The sequence below is a fragment of the Bos grunniens genome, chromosome 10 (genome assembly GCF_055505025.1).
Source record: "Bos grunniens cultivar Pamir isolate PY7600 chromosome 10, Bosgru_T2T1.0, whole genome shotgun sequence".
Lineage (NCBI taxonomy): Eukaryota > Metazoa > Chordata > Mammalia > Artiodactyla > Bovidae > Bos > Bos grunniens.
Window position 1 is genome coordinate 20,640,895 of NC_141174.1, and position 19,438 is coordinate 20,660,332.

At 48.6% G+C, this 19,438-nt stretch overlaps 3 long non-coding RNA genes across 4 annotated transcripts in view; 1 reads left to right on the forward strand and 2 right to left on the reverse strand.

Annotated features, from left to right (window-relative positions):
- The window catches only part of LOC147364072 (uncharacterized), a 61,453-nt gene extending 60,894 nt beyond the window's left edge, over positions 1 to 559 (reverse strand). For both annotated transcript variants that reach the window (XR_015134084.1, XR_015134085.1), the window contains exon 1: positions 413 to 559. This is a non-coding gene — a long non-coding RNA (uncharacterized LOC147364072). The remainder of the gene's footprint in view (positions 1 to 412) is intronic.
- A 49-nt stretch (positions 560 to 608) lies between these two features.
- Positions 609 to 2,702, forward strand: LOC147364074 (uncharacterized). Its single transcript, XR_015134087.1, has 2 exons — positions 609 to 972; positions 1,346 to 2,702. It is a non-coding gene; the product is annotated as an uncharacterized LOC147364074 (long non-coding RNA).
- A 9,309-nt stretch (positions 2,703 to 12,011) lies between these two features.
- Positions 12,012 to 18,141, reverse strand: LOC147364075 (uncharacterized). The gene is made up of 3 exons (XR_015133616.1): positions 15,703 to 18,141; positions 15,415 to 15,613; positions 12,012 to 13,111 (listed from the first exon to the last, which is right to left on the reverse strand). It is a non-coding gene; the product is annotated as an uncharacterized LOC147364075 (long non-coding RNA).
- Positions 18,142 to 19,438: the final 1,297 nt, after the last annotated feature.

Consider the following 19,438-nt stretch of genomic DNA (forward strand, 5'->3'; position numbering starts at 1 on the left):
TTTGCCCGTTATTATCAAGGACTTACTGTGTGCAGCTGGAATACCAGGTGGGGGTTGGAGGCATGGGAAGCCTGGACCCTCTTTTCAGAGTCACCAATTCTAGCTCACGACAGACACACACACACACACACACACATACACAGGATTCGAAACACTGGCTCAGTCAACAGACTGGGTGACCTCACCTTCACCCCCAAAGGTCAGCCTTCTTCCTTACTTTCCGCTGCTCCCCCAGCACAGGCTGACAGGTAGGAAAGGGAGAATGTAGAAGAGATAATTTTAACCACAGAAGAGCCTGAACTTGAAAGGAAGAAGAAAAAAGGCCTGAAGAGGAGTTTGAAAATGATAGCTGTCAACACTGGGCTTGGAAAGACAGAGAGCCTGTGGGTGTGTGGGTGGGAGGGATGCTCACCGCTGCCAAACCTTCCTCGTGTGGCGGGAAGTAGGGAAGCGGGGCTGGTGCTGCCAGAACTGCAAACCAGAACCACCAAGACCTGATCCTAACAAAGGCAGGCCCCAGCAACTTCCCAGCACCTGGATAATTGGGCCAGGCTCCACCCCGCCAGAATGTGTTTTCTTCTGTCTTAAAGGCCCAGTGCCCTGATTCAGTGTTTGGTTGAGTATCCAGCCAGCAGCACTGATGCTTGGTACTCCAGGCTTCACTTTCTCTCCCTTGGACAGTGACACTCACTCCACCGAATCATTTAGGTGCAGAGAGACCCAGGCTCCACTCTCTGCAGCCTGTGGATGCCGGAGAGGGAAAATCCAGGGTTTTGACTTTAATTGTACGCATTGCTCAACAGTCACTGAGGCCGGGGGGACAGAGTCATGTCAAAGGACAGCAGCCCCACTCCTTAATTTGACCAAGTGGCGGAAGGAGCCGTCCCCCCTCAAGATGGGCAGAGAAAACGGCGCTTCTCAAACCATCTTAGCAGATTGCCTTCAAAACAACTGTTTCGAAGAGTTCCTAAGGTGAAAGCCAAGTCACCGTGAGTGAGGGAGGGGGTGGCCGTTGTCAGAGGGAGGGCGAGCAGATGTCAGAAGGTGTGGGCCTCCTGAGCGAGTGACAGGAGCAGCCCACCTCCCGTCACCTGCCCACCTCAGGATGACAGGATGCGCTTCTCAGAGGCACGCTCTGGATAAAGAAACATCAGTGTTCATCCAAGGAGGATGGGAATGGGGAAGCCTGTCCAACTCAGAGGTGCCCAGTCTTGCCTCGGGCTCATCCCAGCATCGACCAGGCTTCACCTCCTGGGTGTCGGGGATTGTGGCCTCTCCCTTCTGCCCCCTGGGCCTTCCTGGCATGTTCAGGGCTCTCCTCACTTTCTTCCTCTCTTTCTTCCAGCCTCATCCTCCCTTGAACTCAGAAAACACGCTGATACAACACGGAGGACTAGACAGATGTCAGGTCATGTGTCTCCCTGCTCAAGGCCACCCAGCGATCCTCACGTTACTCGCATCCTTACAGCGGCTGCCAGAACCTCCCTTGACTCACCACCTGTTTCTCTTAGCCTCTTCTCCCTCCATCTCTGCCTCCTTGCTTTTCCTCAAACACACTGAGCAGGCTCCGGACTTAGGGCCTTTACACAGCTGTGTGTGATTAATGCCTTCGTCCCCTTCACATCTTTGCTTAAAAAACATGTTCACAAATGTTCACAGCAGCACTGTCCACAACTGCTGAAAAATGGAAGCAACCCATGTTCATCACCAGGTGAGTGGATAAAAATGTGCTGGTTTCGCCCAGCAGAGCATTAGGCTACAGAGGCTACCAACTCATGCGACATGTGGATGCATCTGGAGAGCACGGTTGCCCGAAAGAAGCCAGTCACTAAAGGCCGCAGATTGCACTGTTTCATTTATACGAAGTGCTAAGAATCAACAGATCTGCAGACAGAAAGTAGACTGGCTGCCTAGGGCTGGAGGGAAGGAGAAATGGGGACCAGCTAGTGGGTACATGAAGTGATTTGCCATCACTTCATGGCAAATAGATGGGGAAACAATGGAAACAGTGACAGACTTTATTTTGGGGCTCCAAAATCATTGCAGATGATGACTGCAGCCATGAAATTAAAAGATGCTTGCTCCTTGGAAGATAAGCTATGACCAACCTGGACAGCATATTAAAAAGCAGAGACGTTACTTTGCCAACAAAGGTCTGTCTAGTCAAGGGTATGATTTTTCCAGTAGTCATGTATAGATATGTGACTTGGACCCTAAACAAAGCTGAGCGCTGAAGAATTGATGCTTTTGAACTGTGGTGTTGGAGAAGACTCTTGAGAGTCCCTTGGACTACAAGGAGATCCAACCAGTCCATCCTAAAGGAGAATAGTCCTGAATATTCATTGGAAGGACTGATGCTAAAGCTGAAAGTCCAGTACTTTGGCCACCTGATGCAAGGAACTGACTCATTTGAAGTGACCCTGATGCTGGGAAAGCTTGAAGGCAGGAGGAGAAGGGGACGACAGAGGATGAGATGGTTGGATGGCATCACTGACTCAGTGGACATGAGTTTGAGTAAGCTCCGGGAGTTGGTGATGGACAGGGAGGCCTGGCATGCTACATGCAGTCCATGGGGTCGCAAAGAATCAGACACCACTGAGTGACTGAACTGAGTGGGTACAAAGTTTCAGTTTGGGTGATAAAAGGTTCTAAAGTTGATTGAGGACGTGGTTGTGCAAATTATGAATACACTAAAAACCATTTAGTTGTCCATTTTAAGTGGGAGTGTAACAGGGAAGAACTTTTGACCCCTATTACAGGCTAATCACCAAAGGGATATTGTGTATAAGCGTGAAGTATACATAACGGCCCTTCTCTACAAACTCTGCCTCCCAGGTAATGAGCGTTAAGCTAAAATACTTTTGTTTAGCTCACAGGAAACATCCTGACCAAGCCCACCTATGAATGGTTGTACGAAAAACATCTCCTCTGAGTCTGGCCAGGACCTTATCCCACCCCTTTTCTGTATATCAGAAGCCTGAGTTCTAACTTAGGGAAGATGGTTCCTTGGGATGCTAGTCCAGCACCCCTCAGTTGTCTGGATCTGCAAATAAGTTGCTCTTCCTTGCCCCACTAACCCATCTCTGGGTTTATTGGCTTGTCATGACTAGTGGTATGAGCTCGGACTCTGGTAACCCTGGGTCATTTAGCTCAACAAAAGATGCCTGCAGGGGACTTCCGTGGTGGTCTGGTGGTAAGAATCCATTTTGCAATGCAGGCGATGCAGGTTTGACCCCTGGTCTGAGAACGAAGTACCCACATGCTGTAGAGCGACAAAGCCCAGACGCCACAATTCTGTGTGCTGCAAATGAAAAGACCTTGCCTAAGGCAACAAGATTCCACGTGCCACAACGAAGACCTGGCACAGCCAAAAGAGGGGGAAATGCCTGCCAAAGCTCAGCTTCACACACCGTGGCATCCTGGATACTAGTCTCAGAGGCGACGGTGCTGGCCCCTATCACCGCCCCTTCATCAGAGCATGTGTTTCCACCAATGGCCCCCTGAGGGGGTTCTCAGAGCTGCGTGTGAGAGCTGTGTCACACTCAGAGCTGTGTCAGAGCTGAGTCCACACACGCGTGAACAGAGTCAAGGGCACCTCCCAGCTGGGTGTGCACGCCTGAAGAGAGAGCACTCGGGCATTCTGAGACTTGAAGCAGAGAGGGGTTGGGGGACATGACTCTATGTCCACCCCCTGCATTCAACACTCAGTCCTAGTACAGATCACTCTGGGTCTGTCTAAAGCAGAAACATCTTTTTTAATGACGGAATTCTTCTTTATATTTTATGTTGCTTTAACTTTCCAGAACTTTAAATTTTGGTTCGTCTTGTCAAAGAAAGCGCTGCTTGGTGATGAACGAAGGTATGGCTTTCTGTGCAGCAACATAAGCTCTTTTGGTCGTACTTGTTGGGACCAGAGGGTCTGGCGGGCAGGGAGGGCGCCTTAGGGCTAGCGTCGGCCCTCATCGCCCCCTCTGCCCCTTGCCCCTACCGTTGTTTGCCTTCTCCGTTTCTGGCTGGAAGATCGCAAGGCATTCCTGTCCTTCGGGAAGGCTCTCAGATCTCCCTCTTCATCTTCTCCAGCCAGGTTAAATCCCCCAAACATAGTTCTATTCAGGTTATTTCCCTATTAATAGCCCTCCATGGCTTGTCGCACAGTGTTCCAGACTCGCATCCGGCTCTATGCTGTCTCTTCAGCCCACAATCAGCTGCCACCCTACCTGGGCCTTGCACTGCAGTCAGGCTGCACTTGGGTTCCCACGTTTCCTCTTCTCATGCCAATCCTTTCCACTTAGAGTGGCTTCCTTGCAGCCTCCTCCTCATAGCACCTCCTCCAGGAAGCTCTCCAGGGCCTCCTGGATGAGTGAGCTTATAATCCTTTCTGCCCCTCGGGAATCTATTTTGTCTTCCTCGTGGTGCTGTGCACCTTCTGCCTGGCTGGAGTCATTCTTATCTACTGTTTCTCCACAGTAGAAACAGCACTACTGTTCACTAGTAGAAACTGTTTGTCCTGAAGGCCAGGACTTTTCTCATTCTTCTTTGTAATTTCAAATACTTGGCACACAGCAGACCCTTAACAAGAGTATTCAAAGTGTTCTGACTGTGATCCCACTTCTGATCACCGACTAAAGATTCTAGCCACCAATTTTCAACACGTGTGTTGTTGGGGGAGTGGGGCGGAGTCCCACACATCCTAGCAAGTGCCCCCCACCAGCTGGGTGTCCTACAGTTGAATTCAATTCTGACATTCAACCCACCGGTGACATCAGATTCCATAGGTTAAGGTCTCAGTCCTACAGGACTGCCCTCCCCATCACACACACTCACACACACACACACACACTTCAGATGCCAATCACAGGTTAAGGGCTCAGTCCTACAAGACTGCCCTCCCCATCTCACACACACACACACACACACACACACACACTTCAGATGCCAATCACAATTCCAGGTTGCCACCTATGTTCCTGACTGACCAGTTATAGATTGGAGGTTCCAATGACCCTCTCTTTGGGTTCAAATAATTTGCTAGAGCAGTTCACAGAACTCAGAGAATATTTTACTCACCATATCACCTATTCGTTGTAAAGGGATACAACTCAGCAGCAGTCAGATGGAAGCGGCGAGTAGGGGAGGGGATGGGGGAAGGACTTCCATGTCTTCAAAGCTAGACAGTCTCCCTGTATCTCCACGTGTTCACTAACCCAGGAAGCTCCCCGAACCTCATCCTTTCAGGGTTCTTTGGAGGCTTCATTACATAGGCACGCTGGATGAAATCATTTGCCAAGACTGACTGATTCAGCCTCCAGCCACTCTCCCTTCCCCCATGGTCAGGGGGATGGGGCTGAAAGTGATCGGTTCTTCCAGCAACCAGCAGCACCATCCTCAGGCGCAGGTCCAAGCGTCACCTCACTAACATGACAAGAGACACCTTTAAGTCTCTCTTCACAGAAAATTTCAAGGGTTTTAGGAGCTTTGGGCCAGAAGCGGGGATGAACAGCAAACAATATGTACCTTTCTTATAAATCATGTATCACAGTGTTAAACGGGTGTTAGGTTTGTTCTCTGATCTCTGTCCTGCTCCCATCCTGCCCGGCAGGAAGGGGCGCTGGGGCTCCTATTTAATTACTTTGCACTTAGCTATGACCCACAGCTGCCAGGCGCTCAAGGGAGAGTGACTGCTTTGTTATTACCAACTGCACTGCTGGCCAGCATTAAGGCAGGGGCAGTCTCAGTACCGCATGCCCCTCTGGCGGGTACACAGTGTGAAAAGGCTCCCTTAGCCTCTGCGGAAGCAGTCTTGGGAGCTGAGCCCTGTGTCTCCATCACTATAACCCTGCCCTGAACTGCAGCCTTCTGCTCAGCCTGGAGAGAACAAGACCCACCCTCCCTCCCTCTCCCCAGTCTCTGGAGAAGGTCACAGAGACGCTAGTTCTGCTTCTCTAAATTTTCAGTGGCTTCAGGGAGTCCTTCAGAAATCAGTCTACGGCTTCAAGCTGAGGTCAGGTGGCAGGAGTCCATATTTTAGCCCCTGCCCAGGAAAGTCTCGCTGTTTCCTCAGGTGTGAGGGTTGCTAGAAGTCCCCACTTCCTCTCCAGACTCCAGAGGTAGGAATCAGGCTTTCCAAGGAAGGGCTGAGATCTGGGGCCTACCTAGCTTTCCCTAAAGCCTTGGGGCTGGGAATGGGCTCTGTGTCCTCCACCTCCTTGTCTCCCCTCCCACTTAGGTCATATAAGTGAGATCAGATAAGTACTTCCTATAATGCATAACAGACAGTAAGTGCTCAGAATATGGTATTTCCTTTTTCTTTTGATTCATTCCGATTTTCTGCTACAATAAAAATTTTGATGGACTGTGTAAGTAATAGGATCCAACTGACAGGGCTTAAACAGTATCATTCTCACATAACAAAGAGTGTGGAAGGTCACAGTTCTCAGACTATTTTGGTAACTCACCAACGTAATCAAGGTCCCAGGTTTGTTAGTTTGTTTTGACTCTCAGTTAAACATGTCTTTTCATCTTCATGCTGTGACCTAAGGGTCACAAGAGGGCTGCCACAGCCCCTGCTATCGTGTCTATTTTCAAGCAGAATGGAACCAGTCTTTTTTTTTTTTAATCAGAAAAGCAAAACTTTTTGCAGAAACCCCTCAATAGAGTTTCTCTTATGTGTCTGTAGTAGTTTCCTAAGACTTCTGTAACAAATTACCCCAAATTTAGTGACTTAAAACAACATATTTACCTTCCAGTTCTAGAGACTAGAAGTCTGAAATGCCTTTCACTGGGCTAAAACCAAGGTGTCCGCAGAACGGCATTCCATCAGCAGGCTCTAGGGCAGGATCCATTTCCTTACCTTTTCTCGCTTTTAGGGGCAACTGTGGCCTGTTTCCATCTCCAAATTCAGCAATGCCTGGCTGAGCCATTCTCCCACTGAGTCACACTGACGCTGACTCTTTGGCTTCCTCCTTCCATGTTAAAGGACACTTGTGGTTACATTGGGCCCACTTGGATAACCCAGGATACTTTCCCAATGTAAAGGTCAGCTGATTAGCAATCTTAACTCCCTCTACAACCTTAAGTCCCCTTTATCAAGTATCATATTCTCAATTTCTGAGGATTAGGATGCAGACATCTTTCTGAGGTTGTTATTTTACCTACCACAGCATCCTTGACCAAACCAGATCCCAGGGCTACCACCAGTTCCAAAGGAGATTGATAAATCAATTAGAAGATCATTACTGGCTAAGACTAACCACATTTGATTCAAATGGTAAAGAATCTGCGTGCAGTGGGGGAAACCTGAGTTCGATCCCTGGGTTGGGAAGATCCCCTGGAGGAGGGCATGGCAACCCATTCCAGTATTCTTCCTTGGAGAATCCTCATGGACAGAGGCACCTGGGCTACAGTCCTTAGGTTCACAAAGGGTCAGACATGACTGAGTGACTAAGCACAGCACAATCACTGAATCTGGTTTTCACCATCTGAATCTGGTCCCTTGGTTAAATCAAATCAGGGTTGTATTTGCAAGGAAAAGAGGTGAGGGAATAGATATTGGCTTGGCTGCTAATGGCCTGCCGCAGCACGGAGCCGCTGACTTTGGGCACATTTCCCCATTTTGTAATGCAATAGGATGTGAATGCTCCTGGGCTGTACCCAACCCCCTGAGCATTCCAGTGGATCTGAGTTCCACCTGTGAGTTTTCACTCCCTCCCCTGCTCCTGCCCCCAGCTCTCCAAAGAATGAACCTGCCCAGACAAAATGATTATTGTCTTGGGCAAAGAAACCCATTCTGTAATGGGCAAAGGGGAGCAAATTAGATGGGAGAAGCAAGGAAGACTTTACTGAGAGGGTGTGTCAATGTACCTCATAAAAGTCTGATAGAAGGGGAAAGAGAACAGAACTAGGAAGGTAGGAGTTTTCCCAAGGGCTTTGAAGAGAGACCTGTAGTCCTCGTCATTGGGCTAGAAGAATGTAAGTAAAGACCATGAGGATTTTGGATTAACTTTGCTTGCACAGTTGCAGGACCTAATTCTTATGAACCCTGGAGAGTCCACCCTGAAGAGCTCTGGGGGATGACTCTGCCCTACACACTTGACGGTGGCCTCTGTGGTTGTCACTAACTGCAGCTTCATTCAGCCATTGCTCCTGCCTCGGGAGAGAGGGGGTGGAATGTCTCTACAAGCTCAAACCCCACATTGGCCCCTTACTCACTAGGTGACATCAGGAAAGTGATCTCCCTTCTCTTGGCCTCATTTTCTGTACAGTGGGGATATAAATACAGATCTTTCTATACTTAGAAATGGGGTTATGGTCAGTAAACCCACTGTAAGTTGAAAATATCCTCAAGTTGAAATAGCATTTAATACCCTTAACCTACTAAACATCATCGCTTAGCTCAGCCCACCTTAAGCACACTCCAAACGCATTACCCTACATTTGGGGCAAAATCATCTAACATAAAGCCTATTTGACAGTAAAGTGTTGAATACCTCATGTGATTTACTGACTACCGTACTGAAAGTGAAAAGCAGGATGGTTATCTAGGTCCAGAATGGTGGTAGGTTTTGAGTAGTTTACCCTCGTGACCACATGGCTGTCTGGGAGACGCAGCTTGCCACAACCGCCCAGAATCAGGAGAGGGGATCGAACCTCGTGTCAGTAGCCCAGAAAAAGATCAAAACTTAAAATTCAAAGTACGGTTCCTACTGAATGCATATCACTTTTGCATCACAGTAAAGTCGAAACATTGTTAAGTCAAACGATCTTAAGTCAGGGCCATCTGTAGTATACATCCCCTACAGTTGCTGTAAGAATTGAGGAAAATAATATACCTGAAATACATATAAAAATGTCTGGCAAACAGTAAACAATAAATCACAGCTATTGCATTTATCACTCACTGCAACAGCCTGCTGTTATGGGAAATAGCTTCCTGACTTCGTTTATGCCTGGAGTCCTGCCTTTGACATCCAGTTTCCCAGTTCCTGCCATCATCTATTCAACCAAGCGTCTCCCAGACCCTGCTTCTCTTGGCCTGCCCAGCCCCCATCATGGGCACCTACCTGCCTCCCATGGGATTCAGGATGCCCAGCTTCCCCTGGACATGGCCCAGCTCATTGGATAGTGATGTCTTGCTCAGGCTGAGGGCACCTAGTAAATGTTGCCTGGCTGAAATCTGCCCTTAGAAAAACTAGCTCTGGATGAACATGTTGGGGTGAACTTTGAGCACAGGATTCCAGCTCAAATGGGGGTATGTTTCCAGGACAAATGAGTAAGGGGTCAGGAAAATCAAGAGTGAGGCTTCTGAGAAAATGTCATTAGAAATAATAAAGCAGAAACTATAAGCTGATTCTAAAAGCTTTCACCAAATGACGTTTTGGAAAAAAGAATTTGGGACCCAGAAGACCGACAGTGATCACAAAACAAAGATTTACAATGTTGGCAAGCCTGCTATTTTGTTGTGGGTATTCTCCTAATAATGGGCCTCCAAAAGGTGGAAGTAGCAATACTTAGCAAAATGTCCATATCTTTTGAACCAGAAAGACATTTCTAGAAATATAGTCCAATGATAGTCAGAGATAGTCAAAATGTATATATAAGAATATTGGTGGCAGCAATATCTATGAAAAAGAAAATTTGGAAATAGCCTCAATAGCCAGCTATGTTAAAATGCTTTTGCAAGAGTGAAAATCCATCATTTATTCAATGAAGTACCATAAAACACATTTGTTCCCTTCTGCTGCCCAGAAAACTCTTGGACCTGCAGTCTTCTCTTTTCTCTCATTTCAGGACCCTGGCTAGCCAAGTTCTTGGCACTGCAGATGTGGCACCACGAGCCTCAAACAAAAGCCCAGTTCCTGTCAACCCTACCGGCAGAATTCCTCTGTGTTGTAACTTGCAGAGCAACATTCCACCTGGAGAAACAGGGGCTTTTGCAACTCTGCAGTGTTCTCTAATTATTACAAGTTATCTGGGTGAGATACACAGTTCCTTCTCCATCGTTTAGACTCTAGCAGGAACAGAGGGAAGGGCAGCTGGACTGACCCACCTCAGGCATGTGGGCAAGCGAGTTTCGATCTGTAGGCAAGGTAGTTTTCTGAGTGGTGAGCCAGGTGGGCAACCACCCCACACTGAGCCAACTCTTTGGTTCCCTGGGATCAAACTTCGCCTCCATCAGGTGGCAGTTGATAGGTTCCAAGGAATATTGGGAGAGGAGTGGACGTTGCTTGGCATTTGCTACATATTAACCACGTGGGATTTCAAGAGAGACTCTGATCCTTACAATAGCCCCATTAAAAAGTAGGATTCTTGACCCATTTCAGAGAGAGAGGAAAACTGAGACTGGTCCAGGATCCTGCCAGTTACTGTTCCCCCAGGGTCTGAAGGTCCCTGGGAGGAGCAGCCAACTCAGATCCTCACCACTCTCTTTCAAGCCACGTCATACAATTAGCAGTGTGACAGGAGAGCTGGCAGGGCAAGTTGGGAAGCCAGGTCCCAGTCCCTGGGCTCCTCATGGACTCCGGTTCCTAAGATTTCAAAGCTCAGAGCATCCGGCAGGGTGGATGACCCCTCCAGCTCATGTAAAACATGAGAAGCCAAGGAAAGCCCTGGCTGGAAGGGAATGAATTACTGGGAGAGGGGCTGCCCAGCCCCGAGGGACCCACGGAGGAGTGATGTGCTCAGGGGCTGCAAGGCCGTACTTAGGGGTGTCCAGGCTGCCCTGAGTAGGCAGCCCACCCTGGGCAGGTGTCAGCGAGCAGGGAACAGAGGCCCCAGCCCTGCCTGTGGGCGTGCAGCCCTCCCACTTCCTCTGGCTGGTTGGCTTCTCATTTCTCAAGTCTCCTGCCTTCACTTCATCATGGGGCACAGCCTTCTAGCACTTTCCAGGCATTAGCCCCCCCTCCCACCCCGGCAGAGGGTTGCGGCCCAGGTGGAAGAGGAAGGCCAGATGGCAGGTGGCGGTGCTGACCCACTGTGACCCCAGGGCTGCTGGCGCCTGCCAGAGACTCTCTGAGCACCTTGGGTCCAGCTGGGGATGAACACAGAGGAGGCTGGAAAAAAATCCTAACAGCCCATGGCATGTGCCTGGGGCTCTGGAGCAGACACACACAGAGACTTTCTTTCGTAAGAACAATATGAGGCAGTAATAACAGTAACCACACTCGTGTGAGCACAGTGCTTTACTGTGTACAAGAAGCAGCGACAGCATGGGTACAACCTCTCTTCTCCTGCAATCCCCCTGGACACACGGTGCTTAGTCTGAGACTAATAATTAGGAAGGGGAGGCAGACAGATGCTCTCCAGTGAGAGGCTGGAGTAAAGTAGCCATGTGACTCTGAGCTAATTATTTTGTCTCGCCCAGCTGCAGTTTCTTTCTCTATAATGTAGGGATAAATGCTAACTACCTGAGCACACTTGGCCCCTTGATCTTGGTGGCTAGAACTAGTCTCTAATAAAAGGAACAAGGGCCCCTAGGAGAAAAAGGGCAGATCCCAGGACTGCAGCAGGAAATTTCCAAGATCAGCCTGAAGCGCCTTGTAGTGCCAGAAAGAAAGGAAGTACTGAAAAAGCAAAATAAAGCAAAAACTACCCAACTCACAATAATGGGGGTAGGGTGGAGATGGGGGGTTCTATAAAAGGGACAGAGCGGGGAAGCGAAAGAACTCCCAATGAGCGAAGTTGGTACAACTTGACAACAAAAAATACAGGGCTAGATTATAACCCAAGGTATGAAATAAATTTCCAGAGTCCATATTGATATAAAGAAATGATTAGAGAACAGCTTTGTGGTTGCCAGGGGAAGGGGTAGTGGAGGGATTAATTGGGAGTTTAGTATTAGCAGATGCAAGCTATTATATAGAGAATGGTGGATAAACAACAAGGGCCTATTGCATAGCACAGGGAACTATATTCAATATCCTGTGAGAAAACATAATGCAAAGGAATAAGAAAAGGAATATATATATATGTGTGTAACTGCATCACTTTGCTGTATACCAGAAACTAACACAACATTATAAATCAACTATATTTTAATAAATTCAAAAAAACAGACTGCAAAGTAACACCAAAAAAAGTAAAAGAAATGATTAGAAACATAAATAAATGGGTGAGGAGAGACAAATCTTCCATGCAGAAGAATTTCAAAATAATTTATAGGAATGCTCTGCCTTCAAGGAGGCATAGACTGTGCCTGGTAACTTCCTTCCAGCTTGGTTGGGTTAGGGGCATGAGGGAATGGGGTGGAGTTCCGTAGAAAGACACTGAGGCTGGCTCACACAGTCAGGCTTGGCCGCTGCATGGATCACCCTTTGGAACTGGGGTCCCAGGATTCAGAGGAGGCATTTCTGCAGGTTCTCAGATCTGCACCCCTTCGCCCCTGTTGCCAGCTGGGTCCTTTCAGGCCCGCTTTGTCCAGGCTCAGACAGCTCCCAGGCCGACCATCAGCCACATCACCAATAGAGAAGACAGCATTCACTCCTTTGGCGAAGCTTCAATTAAAAAAAACCACATGGAAGGACTCTGACTCGTCCACCTGACGGCCACGCTCGCCTCTGGACAGACAGGCTCCGAGGAGGCAGGAGGCAGCAGAGCTGTTTGTTCCCACTCGGACCACAAGTTGAGATCACAACAGCTGCAGTTCTATGAATGGTGAGGAATTTCGAGAAAGAGTTTCTACGCTTCAGTCAGTTCAGTTGTTTAGTCATGTCCGACTCTTTGCAACCCCATGGACTGCAGCATGCCAGGCCTCCCTGTCCATCACCAACTCCCAGAGCTTCTTCAAACTCATGTCCATTGCATTGGTGATGCCATCCAACCATCTCATCCTCTGTCGTCCCCTTCTCCTCCCACCTTCAATCTTTCCCAGCATCAGGGTCTTTTCTAATGAATGGGCTGTCTACATCAGGTGGCCAAAGTATTGGAGCTTCAGCTTTAGCGTCAGTCCTTCCAATGAATATTCAGGGTTGATTTCCTTTAGGATGGACTGGTTGGATCTCCTTGCTGTTCAAGGGACTCTCAAGAGTCTTGTTCAACACCATAGTTCAAAAGCATCAATTCTTTGGCCCTCAGTTTTCTTTAGAATCCAACTCTTATAAATTTGTTAACTGAGGACCTGAGAAGATAAAAAGAATTCTAATGGGTTGCGAAGTTAGCAACTGCCTGAAACAGCCACTAAACTCTAGGACTGGGGAAGAAAAGGAAGATATTGAAATTATTTAAGCTTAGAAATTGAAAGAAGGGATCCTGGGCTCTGGGAAGCAGACTTCTGAGGAGGGGGCGCCAGCTGGTTGGTATCTCTGTTGTTGGTGAGTCACTTGGTCGTTGGTATCTTTGTGACCCCTACTACTCTTTGTGACCCCACGCACTACAGCACGCCAGGCTCCTCTGTCCATGGGATTTCCCAGGCAAGAATACTGGAGTGAGCTGCCATTTCCTTCTCCAGGGGATCTTCCCAACCCAGGGATCGAAATCATGTCCCCTGCGTTGCAGGCGAATTCTTTACCACTGAGCCACCTGGGAAGCCCTGGTATCACTGAGGGGGATACAATACAGCTGGTTCAACTAGGGTTGGAAAAACTGCTAATGGATTCAGCTGCTGCCATAGGGACTGTGTTGCTGCTGATAGATAAACAAACGTGGTATTTCCACCTGGAGTACATACTATTCAACAGTAAAAAAGGAACAAAAGTCCTGATGCCTGCTGATACATGAAACAACATCAAAAATATTACAGTAAGTGAAAGAAGCCAGATGCACGAGGACACAGATTGTGTGCTTCTATTTTTATGAATGTCCAGAAAAGATAAATCCAGAGACAGAAAGGAGACTGGTGGTTGTCTCAGATGGGGAGCGACTGCTCACCGGCTCTGGTTTCTCTACGGGCAGATGGAAATGCAGTAAGATAAGGTTGTGGCGTGGTTGCACAATTGTCAATAATACTAGCAATTATTGAAAGGTACACGTTACATATGTGGCTTTTATGGCACGTAAATTATACCTCTGTAAAGTTTTAAAAAATAATAAGGATGATACTGGTGCTTGCCAATACTATGGTAGTAATTCTTTTGCAAGATATGAGTGTATTAAATCAACACGTCATACACATTAAACTTACACGATGTTGAATATCAATTATATCTCAATAAAGCTGGTGGAGGGGAGGCAAGGAGACAGAAAACCCTAGGCAGGTTCTTACCCTTCTTAGATTCCCTTTAATGCCTCCTCTCTGCATAGGGGAGCAGGGAAGGTACGAAGTCCCAAGGCATCATAGGAAAGGGTAAGTTTGAAGCAGAAAGGCAATCACTTAATACATGTCACAGGGAAGTGAGTGCTCCCCAAAGGGAGGAGGAGGTGTCTAACTTCTGAATAAAGGGCTGAAGCAGATGCCTGACAATCAGAGCAATAAACGTCCACAGCAGAGGGCCCGGAAGGCTGCAGAAACAGGGAAACTGTGGAGCCAGAGAGAGGCTGGTGACAGCAGGAGGCCAGGCAAGGCAGGGGCTCCTTCTACGGCCACCCCCTGGCCCAGAGTCAGGGCTTGGAAGCTGGGCGGCATGCTTCTAGCTCTGATGACTTGTTGACGGGTTTGAGGAGGATCCATGTCCTGGTGAGCAACAAGCTCATCAGCTCTCCCATGCTTGATGGTGGTTAGTGGAGGCCACCGGGTCTGAAACATCCCCACTCAAGGGCTCATTCCTTTGAGCTCACTGCTCCCCCTTCTTACAAAACGCACTTGAAACATTTAATGCACAAAAATGGTCACAAAAATCACAGAAAACACTTAAAAGGCAGATATTTTGTTTTCCTTCTAAAATATGTATGACACGTCTGCTACGTGCCAAGAACTTCTAAATTATCTTCGAAATCTAAATTCCAGGCATTTCTAAATCATTCCTTCCCCTGATAGGAGAAAGCGTCCAGTGCTGAGCCCTGTGGGGAAATTGGGAAATCTGGGGAGAAAAGTGACAGAACCCAGACTGTTGTGGACATTTAGGGAAGGAGATGAGAGGGAAGGGGAGAGAGAAAGGAGATTAGTGGTGCCAGGGGCCAGGGGTGGGGAAGGGGAGTGACTGCAATGGGCATCAGGTTCCTCTCTGGGGTCATGGGGATGTTCTGATATTAGATTGTGGGACGGTGCACAAGCCTGTAAAGATACTGACAGTCACTGAATTGTACAGTTAAAATGGTGAATTTCATGGTATGTCAATTACACCTCAGTAAAGTAGTTCAGGAAAATGAAAGTATCTCAAAAGAAAGTTTCTGTGGACAGTTGAACAGACAAGGACAAGACATTCACTGAGGACTCAGTGCTCTGCCAGCAGGCACCAAGGGACTGCTTGGAGGTGTGGGTGCACTGTTGCTCCTGCTGCGCCCATCCCACCCCCACCCGTGCTCCAAGGGAGGGCTGTGGCTCACCGAATCCAGATCCTCATGTTTATTACAGTCCTTGGCGTTCAGCTCTGCCCTCAGCTTTGTCTTCCTGTGCATCCTGAGATGGGGACTCTGGAGTGGAATAAGGGATGGTGGCTGCAGGCTCCTAACCTTTGCAGCTCTGCAAAGAGGATACTGGGTTACAGCCCAACTATTAATAAAGTGGGGTATTGATTCCTCTTCCCTGCGAATAAAGAAGAGAACAGCATTTGAGCATTTCCAGTCTCCTGCCATAAAGCAATCAAAATACCGTCCAAGCCCCAGTGTTAGAACCTTAGAGCACTCCCGATCGAATTGTCAGGACCTTCCATGGCAGGTGTTACAAGTTCAGCGCCTGGGCCTGGGCCAGTGGGGCTCATCACTTACTGATGAGCCCGAGGACTGGCTAGAGCCTGCTTCTCACACTTTCTTGGCCTTTGCACGACTCAGGGATCTCCCTCACTGCAGCTTCTGATTCAGGAGGTCTGGTGTTGCCCTAGATTCTGCATCTCTCAGCAGCTCTGGGCTATGCTGATGCTGCCGGTCCATGGACCACATGCTGAGTAACTTGTATCTAGGGCTCCTCTGCCGCAAAGCCCTGCTGTTTCCCCTGGAGAAGCCAGCTGCAGGGGAAGGGCAGGCGGGCCTTTGTTGAGCAGCTCAAGGGCGTCAATGTGCTTTCTAAAAGTACACTGAGGGACGCTTTCCTCTGCATCAGGTCCAGGCTCCGTGTCCTGTGCTGGCTGCAGGCTGGCCCCACAGCAACTGCCTTACGCAATCCCCTCCCCCAACTGAGAAAGAGACAAGCTGCTGACTGAGCAGGAAGGGACCTGCTCCAGCTGAGGTTGACCATTGACCACAGGCCCCCCATGAGTGCAAGAGAGGACAGACATCAGGTGCCCCCCAAACCCTCTGAGGCCCAACTCCTGCAGGTAATGGGTGGACCCTGGAGCACTGCCAACAATAAACCAGGAAGAATTTGCTGCCAAAGTCAGGAGCAGCCACCGCTGAACTCACACGACTATTCTTTGAGCCCAGGAGCATTCGCTTAGCATCACTAGGTGCGAAGCACGGCGATGAGCACAGAGGGGATTAAGACCTGGCCCGCGTTTCTGGGAGCCCAGGACCCTTGGGCTGGCAGCATGAAGTGTGAGTGACCTGTGACAGTGCAGAGGGACGGGGAGGCCCAGGTACAGAGAAAAATCGGGGAAAGGAAGATGCCTTGTGAGTATGGAGAAGAAACTTCGCTGGAGGATGCAGCATAGGATGGAGTCTCAAAGGCTGGGTGGAGAAGAGCTGCGACAAGGAAGAGCAGTCAGGAGAGGAGGAAAGGCAGAGAGGGAGGGAAGAACATGTCTGCAGAAGGCACCTGGGGCCTCTGATGATGCACGGAGGTGTGTATTAATCATGTCTGCTAATCATTTGCTACATGCTGGGCACTTTGTGGATGCTATAGAGGCCGCAGGAAATAACAAAAGAAGCCAATACTCTTAAATGACAGCACATTTGTGCCTCCTAATTATAGAGAAGTCACTGGCAGAAAGGGCCACGAGGAACATCCAGAGCCACGTAGGGGTTCAGAGAAGGGACCCGCTCTTCTGGGCCCTGAGCTGGGAGAACTTGGGGAGCCTAGAGAGCAGACCGGCAGGAGGACTGTCTGATTAACCGGGAAGGGCCTTGTGGTCGGGGCTTCCCTGGTGGCTTGGCAGTGAAGAAACTGCCTGCAATGCAGGAACTGCAAGGGAAGTGGGTTCAATCCCTGGGTCGGGAAGATCCCCTGGAGGAGGAAATGGCAACCCACCCCAGTATTCTTGCCTGGAGAATCCATGGACAGAGGAGCCTAGCAGGCTACAGTCTGTAAGTTCCCAAAGAGTCGGACATGGCAGAAGTGACTCAGCATGCACACACGGCCTTGTGGTCAAAGCGCTGGACCTTGTGGACAGAACTGGAAAGTCTGACCCTTCTCCACTGGTACCCCACCTCCACTTTTGGCGCCTTCTCCAGGGCTTGCCTGACAATGGCGGGTGTGTTTAGTCATTGCCCCAGGGCAGCGAGGCTGTGCCCGTGACCAGGTACTGTGGCTGTAAGGGTTATCTGACAAGCATTAAGAAAACCACCCAGAACCTGAAAACAAGGCTAAGGGGTTATCTGTGTGTCCTTTCAATGTCACCCTGAAATCCTGTTTAACCGGCTCACCCAAGGATTATCTAACATTCTAGGAGGATGTCCTGTTTGTTTGACTACTCTGCTGCTGCTAAGTCGCTTCAGACTCTGTGCGACCCCATAGACAGCAGCCCATGAGGCTCCCCCGTCCCTGGGATTCTCCAAGCAAGAACACTGGAGTGGGTTGCCATTTCCTTCTCCAATGCAGGAAAGTGATAAGTGAAAGTGAAGTTGCTCAGTCGTGTCCGACCCTTAGTGACCTCATGGACTGCAGCCTACCAGGCTCCTCCGTCCATGGGATTTTCCAGGCAAGAGTACTGGAGTGGGGTGCCATTGACTACTCTATTTCCTATTAATTAAGCATTCAGAACCTGAAGCTAAAAGTTGTCTTGTAGAGTTGTGTAGCAAATGATTCCTGTCTAGAAGAAAAGATAACCTCAAAGGTGAAGACTAACTGCCTGGAGGATGTTAATGAGATTTGTATCCAACCTATGTAGCCAATATTCCTTCTTTAGTACAATTATGTAAACATCAATGACTCCAGAGCTCTGAGAACCAGCCTCACAGTTTTGCTGTTTCCCTTCTTAATGAGTGAATTGAATGAAGTTGTGGACATGGGTTTATCCTGTATTTGTACGAAAGTCATGCTTTTAATTTTTGAACATTATCATGCAGGTAAAAAGTTGGGGCTCTAAGTATCATGAGAGACAAAAACATGTGACTTGATAATGCTTCATAGTATTGGACTTCCCTGATAGCTCAGTTGATAAAGAATCCGCCTGCAATGCAGGAGATTCCGGTTCGATTCCTGGGTCGGGAAGATCCACTGGCGAAGGGATCAGCTTCCCTTGTGGCTCAGCTGGTTAAGAATCCGTCTGCAATGCGGGAGACCTGGGTTCGACCCCTGGGTTGGGAAGATGCCGTGGAGAGGGGAAAGGCTATCCACTCCAGAACTGGCCTGGAGAATTCCATGGACTGTATAGTCCATGGGGGTCACAAAGAGTTGGACATGACTGAGCGACTTTCACTTCGTTTCACTTCACTGTAGTATTAGAACTTTCTAATGGACTAGGGTGGTCATTACCCAGGTTTCCTGTTGACAAAAGGAGTCACAGACCCAAGGAGAAGTTCATCAGAAAAAAAGAGCTGATATACACTAATTCAGTATCTTTCTACGGGAGGCCAGAGACCATTTCTCTCGTGTGTGTCTTGGGCTAGAAAATCCCACAGACTTGTGAAAGTTGGTGTAACACTCATGCTTAGGAAACAACAGCAAAGCACACAACTGTAACGTACAAAGGCCGGGACCTTGGGGATCCCCATGTCCAGACCTGGGCAGGCTGGATATCACCCCAGCAGGGCCTGGGGCAGGTCCCACTGAGCAGCACAGGACCTGCTTGTGTCACGACGACGCCATGTTAGTCCCAGAAGCAGCACCCACATCCCAGTCTCTGCCTGACACTGGGAAGGAGGCTGGCCCTTTGGACTGAATCCCCTTAAGTCCACAGGGCAACTTGAGGCTTCAAGAAGAAGAAGGTGTTGGGCTTCCAGCAGGTGGGTACCTGCATGAAATACTGGAAATGAAAAAAATCTAAGTATTTGTACCCCAACTGGTAAACCACTCTGTATACACATGGTAAGAACTTTAGTCAGAAGGATGAGAAATGGAACATGAAATTTGCCCAACTGCCCTTTTCATTTTGCTCTGAAATATATACTTCCATTAATTGTGAGCACCTCATTCACATATATGTATCTTCACATTTTATTTAGTAGTTTTGCAACTCCCTTTTTTCACTTCCTAGATCTTGGATATCTTTCCTCATTAGTAGATAAATATCTGCCACTTTCATTTTTAATAGCTGTA